The 12,927-nt window shown below is 39.3% G+C and overlaps 1 protein-coding gene across 2 annotated transcripts in view; it reads left to right on the top strand.

The window, feature by feature from the left end:
• MID1 (midline 1) overlaps positions 1 to 12,927 on the top strand; it is a 180,415-nt gene that overhangs the window by 10,078 nt on the left and 157,410 nt on the right. The gene's annotated exons all lie outside the window — the stretch shown is intronic.

The raw sequence follows: 12,927 nt of genomic DNA, 5'->3' as shown, positions 1-12,927 counted from the left end.
AAGAAGCAAAGCAAAATATAAAAATGCCGTGAAGCCATGTGAGCAGCATTTTCTTAAGATACCGAGTTTGCAAGTCCTAGGAGTGAAGAACTGTTTTCTACAGTAGTATGGTGTTTCTATGTAAGTGCTTACAATGAATTTCAGAGGAAAAGAGATAAAAATGTTATGTCTCATACACAGAATTCATCATGTTGTTAAATCCCCATAATCAGTCATCCTCCTGGAAGTATTCAAGTAGTTTCACTGTAATTAACTTGCATTAGCACAGTATTTTTCAGCATAAGGAAATCTGTACAAAGTGCTCCCATTTTACAGAATGGGAAACAAAGAGGTTCAGTGTTTTGATCTGATTCTGGAATTTCTGAGCCAAGTAGTTCTCTAGTGCTCATGATCAGAGGTCAGGACATCTTTCACATATGCTCCTCTCTCCCCCATGAGAAGATGTTTTCCCAGAATCAGTCCCAGGGAGACATATTGGGGAATCAGGTGGGGATTTATTAACAAGACACATTTGTTTGAGTACAATTGTAGTCATTAACAATGCAACCATTGAGCTGCATGTACACAGAAAGTAAATATTATGTGATTGGTGATCTAGCTGGGAAAAGTAAAAAATGGAAAAAAGTATTTTATTTTGTTAGGTGTCTGACTCTTTCTGTTATCCTATTTCTATGTTGTCATCTTTGTATAGAGCTGTAGGCTTGGAAATGCTAGATGAAATTGAAAAATTTAAAAGTAAAAAACAAAACAAAACAAACCAAAACCAAAAACAAACAAACAAAAAACCATGAAAAACATAAACACCAAACCCTAAACAAAACAACAAACAAAATGCTGGGAAAAAGCAGACCAAAAAAACCCAACCAGCTGTAGCTGATACTGTTCAGCATGAAAAATGTGGTGTTAATTCTCTCTATTTTTTTTCTGTAGATCATTAGAGGGCTTTATGGTCTTTCCAGACCAGTACAAAGGACATTCGATATCTTGATGTGTCTCTGTGAATTTGAAAGATATGACCTCCATAGGGGATACTACTGTTGGTTTTACATCATTAATGTTTTCCTTCATTTATTTCTGCAGTATACCTGCACCATCTTTTAAAGTGGGAATTGCCTGGGGTGACAAATTGAATCTTGAATCTTTGCACCTGACGCCACAAGAGCCTATAAATTAGTCATGGACTAGGACGATACAATCCTAAATGTTTCTATTTCTCATAGAAAAAACAACCCTTGGGGTCACTAACAAAGACTGAAAAACCTGGACTTGTTAACAAGAAAGCAATTAATTATTTACACACATGTGAGTATTTGCCATTAGCATCTTTAGAATTAGGAATTCCTGTTCTGCTAGATTTACTTTTGCCCTTGAGAGTGTAGCTGTTAAGAAAAGGTATTCATCGACCCTTTTTAATACTGGGAAAAGCAAGCAACAGAAAATATGATTCTAAAGCAGGGCTGTATGTGTCCATTGTTTTGGATCTTTCAAAAGAAACAAAGATTAAGCTATCTTATTGCAAGGCTACAATAATGTGGAATCACTAGTATTGACTCTACTATCACCCATATGGTGGTTTATTATTCTAGCACATTCATGGCCAGGATGAAGCAAATAAATTATTGAGTGCTGCGAGTGATTTCATTTATGTATATATGTATGTATGTATCTTAGTGTGTCATTGCTAGAGCAAACAGTAGAGGAAAACCTTGCATTCTCATCTGTCTCCCATGGGGAATCTTAATGCCATTCAGCCAGGTGGAGCTTCTATGGCTTTTTTTCCCATTCACTGCCATCCACCTATCCATCATAATGCCCTGAGCAGTATTCATCCATGAAAAACTCCTTGCTATAGCAATATATAAGCTTTGTAAATAAAGTCTGGCATCCCTGAGGGGAACAATATAGACTTCTAGGAATTCTCATATGTTTAATCTGTTTTAAGGCCTGAAAAGTATATTTCTGTAATAAAATATTTTAAGACCTTTTTGTCCAGGGAAATTTTTTTCCATGGCAGGTGACCCACAGGACTGCTGCGGATATGAACATTTAGGGGTTTCAAATAGATGCAATATGATGCAGGAATTTTTAAAAGATTACTCCAAGGAAAAAGGACCCCACCCCCATCCTCCACACCTTCAGTATCTGAGCATTTTGAAAGCATAAAGGTCCATGTTATCCCTGCACATATAGGCAGAAAACTCCCAATGGCTACAGCCAAACCTGCAGCAATGTGTGCAAAGATGCAAAGTATGCATCCAAGTGCAGTATTTTGGTTTTGAAAATTAACTAGGATATGAGAGAATAGAATAGTGTTTTGTATAGCACCTTTCATACTTGTTACAGCTCAAAGCACCTTACAAGGACATAAATTAGATACTGCTAGCACAGGGAACATGCAGAAAGGCTGAGAAGGTGTTAGGTGTTTAGCAGATCACAAAGTATTTCAATGAGCAGAGCTTGATTGACTAAAAAAAGCAACAGTGGCCAGAAATACTCACGTTATTTTTTTTTCTCCCTGTCTCTTACATGCATAAAAGATGACACCAAAATTTTGAGAGTTTTTGATCCAGTGTCTTAACACTGTTGGCTTCCTTTAGGCCTTGTCTTCTGAGCATTCAGCAAGACCTGGGTGTTAGTTTTGAAAAATAAAATCTTCTCAGCTTTGGCCTTACAGTGTGAAATGCTTCAGTCTAGCAGTGCTGACATCATTCACAGAGCTATGTAGAAGGATACGTGCAGTCATTTGGAGAGAAAACCCTCCTAAGCAGCTGTGCAAGGTGGGCAGTTTTCTTGTACCTTCTTTAGGCACCTGTGCTGCCTGAGCAGAGACATCTGAGTTGGTTCTGTCTCTGCACCCAGGGCTCAGGGGTGTATGCACGACCTGAGCTGACAAATCTTGTGGGGAGCCATGATGTGGGTAAACCTTCACTGTGCTACCCTAACTCACGTCCCCAGTGAGTTGAACAGCGAGGTGTATGGACCAAGATCCATGGAGCACTGAAGACCTGCCATAAGAGCCCAATCACAGGGGAAATGCTGAACAAACAGATTCCTCTGTAAAGCTTGTGGTGAGATCTGGGGTAGCTGAAAGGATGTGAGAGTTGATAAGAGCTGATGAGGGTTGAAGCTCAAGCTTCTTGAGCCCAAATAAAGTTAAGTTGTTAAGGAGAAAGGGTCAGTAATTGTATGGAGATAATGTATTTAGCCTGAAATTCCTGACTTCACCAACTGAACACTTTTTTAATTTGTGGATTCTCATAATCTATTTCTGATGCAACATGATAGTTGCATGTGTCTATAATTTCCCCTCTAAATCAATTTGTGAGTAAGATTTCTCACAGCGACTGCATAGTTCTCATTGTTTATAAGTCTCTTCATATTACTGACATCAAGGTTGGATTTATCTGATTCTATTTACTTAATAATTTAATTTGTTAAAACATTTAATAGAAGGCTTCTGGAATTACTCAGTATTTTCACTATAAAAATAAGCAACAACATGTGTATCTGTCTGCTACTGCATTTGAAGTGATAGGATTTGATGTGGGGCAGTGCCAGGAAATTGCGATTTTTGCAGTCTGGGTGGAATAGCTTGGATGCAGACAAGGGTTTTCTTGCTGTTTATTCTCTACTTCACAGTACACAGGATAATGGGAGGTACTCTTAAGTAATTATTATAATAATAATATTACATACCTACAAGCATCCATAGAGACATGCATGCACTACTTTTACAACTCTTATATCTGATTATTTAACAGCTCTACTTTAATTGATTTATAGAACTGCTTTCTTTCTTGCTTGCTTGATTTTTATACATATCTATATAACTGTTAACATATCCTCCCTGCTTGTTACCCTTTTTTAGGTGGAGGTAAAGGCTATCCATACTGCTGCTGCAGGACCTAGGTTTTTTAACCATGTAGTGACTGGGGCCCATTTTGCCTCATTAACTCACCCAAGACTCCCTATTAATCTGTAATTTTGCACTTTGGTGTTGCAGTGGAGCTGAAATAAAAATAAAATGAAGAGGTATGATAAGAATCCCCGAGGTTTCTAAACTGTAGTGTTTTATTTAGAGTTAAGGGAACAATTGCCTTACTTTTCAGATCACGCCAGCAGTCACAGGCAAAAGCCATCTCATGAATGGAGTGGAGTGGGGTCAGGGTGCTGCTCCAAGGGGAAGCACTGGGAGAAAAAGAAAAGCTGGAAAGAAGGTCCAGGCAAGACCTCTGGGAAAACAGACTTGTCTGCTCTAGCTGCTGAGTAAAGGGGCATGAAGGGCTGAGGTGTGGGACCCAGCCGGGAAGGAGCAGCTTTCCCTGGACATAGCTGCCCTTCTTTGCTCCTGTGGGGGACCCACTGGCACCCATCAGGTCCTGGAAAACCAGGAAGCAAGGACAAGGTTGCTCTCCTGCCCCCACCATCTGGCTGCTTCCCTTACGTGCCTAGAGCTGGCTGTTGTAGTTCTTGTGCTCTGTGTAACACTAGCATAAAAAAGGAAAAATGTAACCCCCAGAAATGTATGTATGGCACACATATGGGTATGTACACATAAGGTTACACAGAAAAGTTTGTCAGTGATGGGCTACAGGGTAAGTCAGGAGGGCAGGTAATGAATGCTGATCAATGCACCTTAAAATGAATGCATCTTAAAATGCTGATAACGTTGACTATACAATTAACTGCTTTTATCAAAAGGCAATGCATTCAGGATCAGTGTGGTCAGTGTCTTTTTTTTTTTAAATCTGCCCTTCCAAACAGCAAACAGGTGTGGGAAACGGGATAGTTCATGGGTTTTCTTCAGAAACAAAGATTTCTGTAGTCCCTTCCACTTAAAAAGATTGCAAAGCCTGAGCTAAAACTGATGAATGCAATGGAGTTGGCAGGCTCTTTAAAGCAACAGGTATTTAACCTGAAAGTTAGCATGCTTTGCACAACCTCCTCTGCATAGGAAGGGAGCTTGCAGAAGTCCTTCTGACTATCTCAAGACACACAACCCCTTCCAGACGCTCTCTGCCTAGGCTGGCCTGAGCACAAAATGAGGTCTTTTCTTACCTGTAGAGGAGAGCTAGCTTTCAAAAAGCATTAACCTCCTGCCAGACTCCACCTCTTTCACAATCATAATATTTTAGGTTAAAAATCATAACATGTTAAAGACAATTCTGCATTCCTTTTTTCTATCCTCTGGCTTTCAAATTGTAGGGGTTATATTCAGGTCAGACTGTCAGCTCTCTCTCTGTAACAGTCTAAAGGCTAAATCCCTTTTTAAAAAGAAAATAAATCTTCAGTTCTCACATAATGACTTGGTATCTGGAGCTGAGGCTTCACAGAAAAGATCAAATAGCCTAAGCCTTGTGACAGAACTGTAAGGAATGGCAACGCCTCATTATCCCATGGAGTAACATCTCAGTTATAGTAGTCTTTGTATGTTCTCTGAGACAGACGACCAAGAATATCTATAGTCCCAGTGACAGGACATGATACTGCTGCTGTGCTGTGAGGGTTGGGGATTGTTGTTTGTGCTCCAGATTTCTATATTGTTATAGCTGCTCACTCAAGCATTGTCTGGGGTTAATTCGATGGTTGTGGCATATGAAATGGTAACAAGATGTGAGATACTGTGCAAAAGTTAATGACTCATGGGCACAGATGGGGCCAAAATTGGTTATGAGTGGCTGCTTGGCATTAAATTCCTGGAAATTTTGAGAATAGAGATGTAGGGACAATACAGTGAGCAGCTTGCTCTTCCTCAGTGATCTCCCTTGAAAAGAGAGCAGGACCCTTGTCCCATTTGGACCCAACTATGAGCTCATCTCTCAGCCTGCACACTCTTCTCCAACAGCTGCAGCTGTGTTAGAGCAACCTCAGTGCCTATGCTAATGGGGTAAAAGCATTTCCATGTGCTCTTTTCATTCACAAAGCACATGTCCCTCCCCACAGCGTCCAGTGTATCCTCATTCCCTTGAAATGGATTCAAATATTAAGTCCATTCAAATGGATTCAAATAATTAAACATATATGATATGTTTAATTATTGCTAAGTCTGTGAGGAATTAAAATCTTACAGCCATGTTAAGGTGTTTCAAGACAAGTAGGTGTAAGTCACAAATGTGCAATGACTAACAGGAAATTCAGAAAGCAGTAATGTGCTCTGAAGAGAGTGATCATAAAACTTACATGGTCTTCTCAACCATGTGTGTATGGCTCTGCAGTCCCTGGCCTCATGAGTATCATTCCTCAGCAAGGATTTCTCACAGTCAGGACCTGTGCAGGACAAGTTCACCTCAAGGCATGGTGTGGTATCACTCTGAAAGTGTTATAAACCAACCCATGAGCAGGTAGATTGCTACTGGGAGAATTTTGTCCTAAAAATTTTTAAATCCCCATGATTTCAAATTAAGTCAAATGAAGAGCGTGGCTTCAACCCTTTTACCTCCAATATGCAAAATAAAGTTTTATTTTTTGCTTGTATAAGTATAGAATGAAACGTGTGGGAAAGTTTTCCCCATTATATATATCCCTACTATCCCTCTGCTTCTGATTTCAGGAAATACTGCATTATGCACTAACCAGCCAGTGGACATTACTCTTTGATTCAAATGGAGCTTTTTGTGTGTATGTGTATACACATTTTAACAAAGGTGTGTCTAAACTTCCTCGTCCCCCTCCTTTTCCCAGCACAAAAGCCATTGCTTTCTTTAAGTAATGTTGTAGCAAAATAGCACCAAAATGAGAAGAAAACCATTCGGGCTACACTGATGATCAGTGCCAAGAAAATATTACAGAAATGTAGCTGTTCTTATGGGAGGGTGGAAGAAAGAATTGTTCAAACTGAAGTTCACTCAAAAACTTGGTTTGCAATTTAGCATCATTCTCTCTTCTCCCAGTAGAATTTCCATGATGATATCTGGCAGCCCCAGCAGAAGCAGGCATGCTCCACTGTCCTGTGGTTTGGGGGTTTTTAAAGTATTTATATATTTGTTGAGAAGCAAACAAACAAAATAGAAACTATGGCTAACTTTCAATTTTGGATTTGCACTACATGCTTTTTGACATTGCCTTTTTTAAATTCATGAATCATTTCAGTTTTCTGGTGATTCATAATCACATTACTGTTTCTTCTTGCATGAAATTTTCCTGTGAAGGTTTAAAGATTTGTTTTTTCTAGAAAGCCCTCATGTCTTTTTGTTTCTAAAGACTATTTTTAAAGTCTTTATACTACACAGGACGAAAATTACTAAAAGATTGGAGAGATATTTCTTGGAAGAGGACATAAAAAAGCATATATCATGTTTTGTGGAGGATGATAGACCTAGTGATGTAGTTGGAAGAGCTTAATCACAGGTTTTTTTTCATATGGAGATGAAACTGTTTGCTAATGCCTGTTGACAATATGTGTTGATGATGCTAGGCTTCTAGCCTGAGCTCTAGCAAATGATGATAAATTCCAGACTCTAATCAAACATCTTTCAGAACCTTAACATTTGCTAAATAAACATATTTTTCTCTTCTCTATTTCATGTAATGGATGTTTTTAACTTTGTTTGCCAGTCTTTTTATAAAGCATAATAGATGGCCACTGCTTCTAATGAAATAATTATATTACTTAACCCTTTTCTTGGGAAAGAAAAGGCTTGGGCTTGAAACTACCTTTCATATTTTCTATAAATGACCCTGATGAAAAAGGCAAGAAATTTTTTGGTTTTAAAACCTATTGCCAGTTCTAAATGAAAGAATGGTTACTTATCTCAGGTTTGATTTTCATATTGGTCACCTGCTTTCTCTTCATAAAATGTGGCAGGGAAAGTTTAATCCAAAAGTCTCAGAGCTGTAAGAGCCAACTCTCAGAGTGATATGGTAGATCTGCACTCAGAGGCAGATCTTGGGAGAGGTCAGGAAAACCCTCTTCTTGATCTACCTGATGATGCAATTGCTTGTAGAATTTTATGTCAATACCCCCTGTGTGTCTCATTTGTGTGTTCTTGGTGACATGCTAAGGCAGCTGGCTGAGTATTATCAAGGTACTAAACTGCTAGGTACACTTATGCATGCAAGGAGCTGTAGGTGGTGTAAAGTGGTCTCTAAAATAGGTTAAGTTCAGGCTCCCAGGGCCAGTGTTTGTGAAATACTGGATGGTCTGCTCTCTGAAGTCAATATTTGTCCTGTTGAGAACCTGAACACTATCAGAACAGATGCACTGGGAGTGTTCAGGAGCATTCTGGCAAGATGGGAGTCTTTTTGCAGCATGCTGCAATGGCAGAGTGAGAACAGACTCCTCTGATTCAGAACACACTTGATTCCTAAACATTTCAAGAAAGTATTTGGCCCTTGACATTCATGACATACCAGAGATTACTAATAATAGCATGCCTGAACTTTTGTTAGAAAAATAAGCACATCCCTCAGCAATTCCCACACTCCTAGGTTAAATCACCACAATATCATATTAATGTCAGGGCTGATGAGATACAGAGAAATATTAAAACCTCAGCTGAATAAAATTTGTTCTCATTTGAGAGGTCTTTTTCATGAGACTGAAAATAAGACCAATATGATATCAGCTAATCATTTGTCAGCACCATTGCTCCTGGACACACATAGGAGTGGCAGGAGACTCTTGTCCCACTCTCTTGCCCAAAGCTGCAAAAGTTCTGCTGAATTATTGTGGCAAATGCAGTTTCATTCACTACCCCTAAAATAAAGAAGTGTGAGTAGGAGGAAGAATTAACTGAATTAAGATATAGGAATTCCTAAGAAGAAGTACCGTGAATAGATGAGCATGGAGAGGAAGTTTCATCTGAAGGTTAAGCTCCATTGCTGTTTGTATTGAGGGGTGGGAGGGGTTGGTAAGAATAATAAATCTATCTCCAAGAGGAGGTCAATCTTGGAAATATACTTTTAGGTTTGCATGTTTTCCAAGCACAGTGGCAAGGCCTCAACCTATTCACATACAAATAATATGAAACTGATTATTCACAAAGGTAGAAATAGGGGGATATATACTAAAAATTCATAATATTTACTATATCTAGGAAGAAATGAGCAACAGAAATCTGTGAGTGCAGATAGGGATAAAAGTTAATTTCATTATGAGGAGACTTGGTTTTATGTCTTGGAGGATGTAATAATTAGTGGAAAAATATTGTTTCCACAGAGTCATTATATATGATAGCTGCCCTGGTATTGAACATGTTCCTCAGCTGTCTGGACATGACATTCAAAACTTACTTTTTTGTCTGATACAAAAATTCAGTGTTTGTGTTTGCTGCTTACCTCTTTGGAAGGAAAAAAAAAAAGTACATGTTAATTTAGGAAAGACAGAAGGAATATGAAAATGAACAAGATGGATTGATATCCATATATTTCAAGTGAATAGTTTGAGTTATCCCAAGGTTTACTTGCTGGTGTTTTTTATCCCTTCTTATGCTGACTGTCAGGATATTCTTTTGCTATAGGCTAGTGTGGAACACACTCTGCATTAATGGTCAGAGTTCAGTGATTTAATTTTATTTTCACAAGCAGAAAGTTGGTCCTTAACAAAAACTCTTGTGTCCCAAGGGGTTAGGCATATGCTGGGAAGAAAATGTATCACAAATTTCAAGTATGCAAACTTGTGGTCTTTTAAGACTAAGCACAGAGGAATAACAGCACAGAGACTTCAGGGTGATAGTAATGCTGGGGCATAAAGTGTAACATAGCAACTCCTGGAATGCAGCAATATGTGCTTCTTCCACAGCCTTTAATGCTAGGGACAAGCAGTTGCTGGTTTGAACCTGTGCTGTCTTCTTCTCTTTGTGTGGAGAAATCAGCTTAAAGCATCAGAAAAGTTTAGAATTGGAGTTAATGTCATCTCAAGAAGAAGTGGATCTTGCAGTGTTATAGATGCAAGATCTTCCTGCCCAATGTGGTTTTAAAAAATGTATTTTATCGTTGCTAAGTGGATCCAAAGCTTAGCTAAGTAACCAAAAACAGTCCAGATTTTCCCTGCAAATAGAAAGTTTGTGCAGTTTCTACAAGAAGCTGGTGTCACAGCTGCCTTGCAGAGAGGTTCCTGCTCCCTTCTGAGCACTGGATATGGGAGCAATGCAGGTTCTGCCCTACCACGCCTCGGGCTCCCCACCCAGCCCCTTTTCACTTTGTGTATGCACGAGCTGGGTTTTCATGAGCTCCTTGCTCCATTTGAACACAGGAGTGCAGGTTCTCAAGCACTGGGACAGGGCAGTGGTGGAGTCACCAGCCCTGGAGGGATTTAAATGTGCACATAAATGCCTACCTGTTGGGAAGGACGAGAATTTAACAGAGGAGTTTTGCAGATATACAGAAGGTTCTATAGGAATGAAAGCAAGTTTTAATATAGATGAAAAGAATTTCTGAGCCAGTCTTACTGGGTAACTAGAAGGCAAAGAGCAAGTGAGTTGGAAGGGGCTTTTATGGCTTAGAGCAAAAAATAAATCCACCTCAAACAAAAAATGTTTCTACCAAACAAAAAAAAAATTTACAAGCAAACAAGAAAGCCAGTGTTGCAAGTAGAAAAAAAATCTCAGAAATTTCCACTGCAGAACAAGTCCCAAACTTTAACATGTAACTACTAACTCCAATGATTAGCTAGTCGCTAACATAATATGGTAATTTTAGCAGTTGTAATAAGTTACATGTAAATGTAAAAAGTATTGTATATGATGTTGATTGGTAGTCATGTATTAAGATGCTCTGTAATGAAAAGTATATAATGCATTGTAACCAGAACTACATAAGCTACAAAACACACAGCTTGCCTATAGCCAGCAGCTCTAGGCTCACCCACTACCCTCAACTGCTGTAACCTCATCTATACAATAAACAGCATTTTAAAAGCTGGCTGAAGCCTCTGTCTCTCCATCAGACTCTTACCTACCCTGCACAGGGACATGGTTTAGTGGTGGACTTGGCAGTGCTTGATCTTGAAGATATTTTCCTACTTAAATGATTCTATGATTGACATGGAATGCTTGTAATTCTTCCTCTTCTCATCTCTCAGTCCCCTAATTTATCACCCCATCTACTTTTTCACACTTATGCCTGCACTTATCCTGTAAATGCCACAACTACCCAAATACTGACACCAGTGACAGAATCATTATGATAGATGATGTCTTGGTAAACAGAGGGTCAGCTGCAGGTTTGGGAACAGATTTCCTTAAAATTGCTAAGCCTTCTGGCAGATGACTTCACCATCACCTTCAAACTTCCCAAGTCAGGTTTGGTGTGTGCTGAAGAGCAAGGGGGCAACAAAAGCCTTTCTTGAACTTCAGAAAGGAGCCCAAATACAGAGTGAGTATGGATGGGTTTATTTTGTAGGTTAAAAAAGTGGTGATTGTAGAACAAGCATGACAATTTTACCGCAGCTAACTACAGTACAAAAATGCCTCTTGCTGAATGCTTATTATTGTATTTGCAGACTGGCTTCATATGTACCACATGTGCTTATTGTTGTTGCGTTGGGATTTCAAGCTTTTATGAAGTGATAAGCCACATATTAATAGTTTTAACAGAAGGTTCTCTAGTTGTTAACATGGTAACACCTTGCAAGAACAACATGTTATGTCCATTTTTCGTTCTAGAAATATGCAACATTCTGCACTTCAAAATACATAAGGAAAGTGTCTATTTAGTACTCAGATCTGCTCAATATATTATCTTCCATGAATTCCTACCCTGTTGCTCAGACCTGCTATAAAAATTTTCTGCCTCAGACTGCAAAATATTAATTCATTTCCCAGGAATCTCTTTGGATACAAGCTGTGAAAGCAGATCTGGAAGTTGCTCTTGCTCAATCTTACTCCAAACTGAACCGATTACTAACACTATTATAGTAACAGGTGTTCGAAGATATCCAGCTAAGTTATTAGCCAAACTTAGAGGATTCTTTTTGTTTTCCCTGACCACAGCCAGGTTATCAGTTGCATATGGAGGTAATCCTATTCATATTTACCTCAGTAAAAATTGGGCCATTTTTAATAAGTGAGTTTCACTATAGCAGGCTTCCATCCTATGACTGTATCAGATGTCAATGAAAATTTTCAATATAAGGTAGAAGGTACATAATGATCACAGTAGCCCAAAGAAAGTCAAAACATTAATATTTTGATGATAATAAAAATCAGGTAACCTTATGTTTATTTACATTCTATATATATTAATAAACCAAATCAAATTTAAATAAGTTAGTGTGTTAAAACCTCCCTTTAATTGCATCATGAAAAGTACAAACAAGTAAAAAATTTGAACTTTGGTGCCTTTACAGTAACTCCATTCAACCTGCTCTTCTAAGTAGGCAATGCATGAAAGCATTTTCCCATGAGTAATATCTTAGTAAACGGTCATGATTTGATGTGACACAATTTCCCCCCTAATCTGCATGCCTGATAATAGGCTTCTGTCCTGGTTTCGGCCAAATTTGGGGGAAAACCTCCAGGAGGAGCCCCCAGACAGCAAACCCCACGACTCCTCCCCCCCCCACCCCCCCCCCCCCCACCCCACCGGGTTCGGGAAGAATTTCCTTGGAGAAGAGTGGGAGAAAAAACCTGTTTATTTAACAAGCAAGACACTCCCCAGCACAGGGAAAAAAACAACACCAGCTGACAAAAAACTCTTTCACCGTTCTGAAGGGATGACAAACTCAGTCTCTCTGGCGAGTGGTCGCTCAGTTATCAGTCTCTGGCGCTGGGGATGACTGCTGCAGGTGACAAAGTGTAGCCTCCCGGTGTTTCTTGGGGTTCCCAGGTCCCCGTCCGTTCAGATGGTATCCAGGAGAGGGAGGGGACGGGGTGGAAGAGAAAACAGTCCAGGGAAAAAGTTGGACTGCCTAGCTGAACTAACTAATAAGCAGAAAGCAAGGGCAAAGCGAAGGAAAGAAAAAGGCAGAAGCGAGCAAGCAAGCAAGCA

This window comes from Sturnus vulgaris, chromosome 2, assembly GCF_052056855.1.
Source record: "Sturnus vulgaris isolate bStuVul1 chromosome 2, bStuVul1.hap1, whole genome shotgun sequence".
Taxonomy (NCBI): domain Eukaryota; kingdom Metazoa; phylum Chordata; class Aves; order Passeriformes; family Sturnidae; genus Sturnus; species Sturnus vulgaris.
Note: the sequence above shows the minus strand (reverse complement) of the source record. Positions and strands in the feature narration are given on the sequence as shown.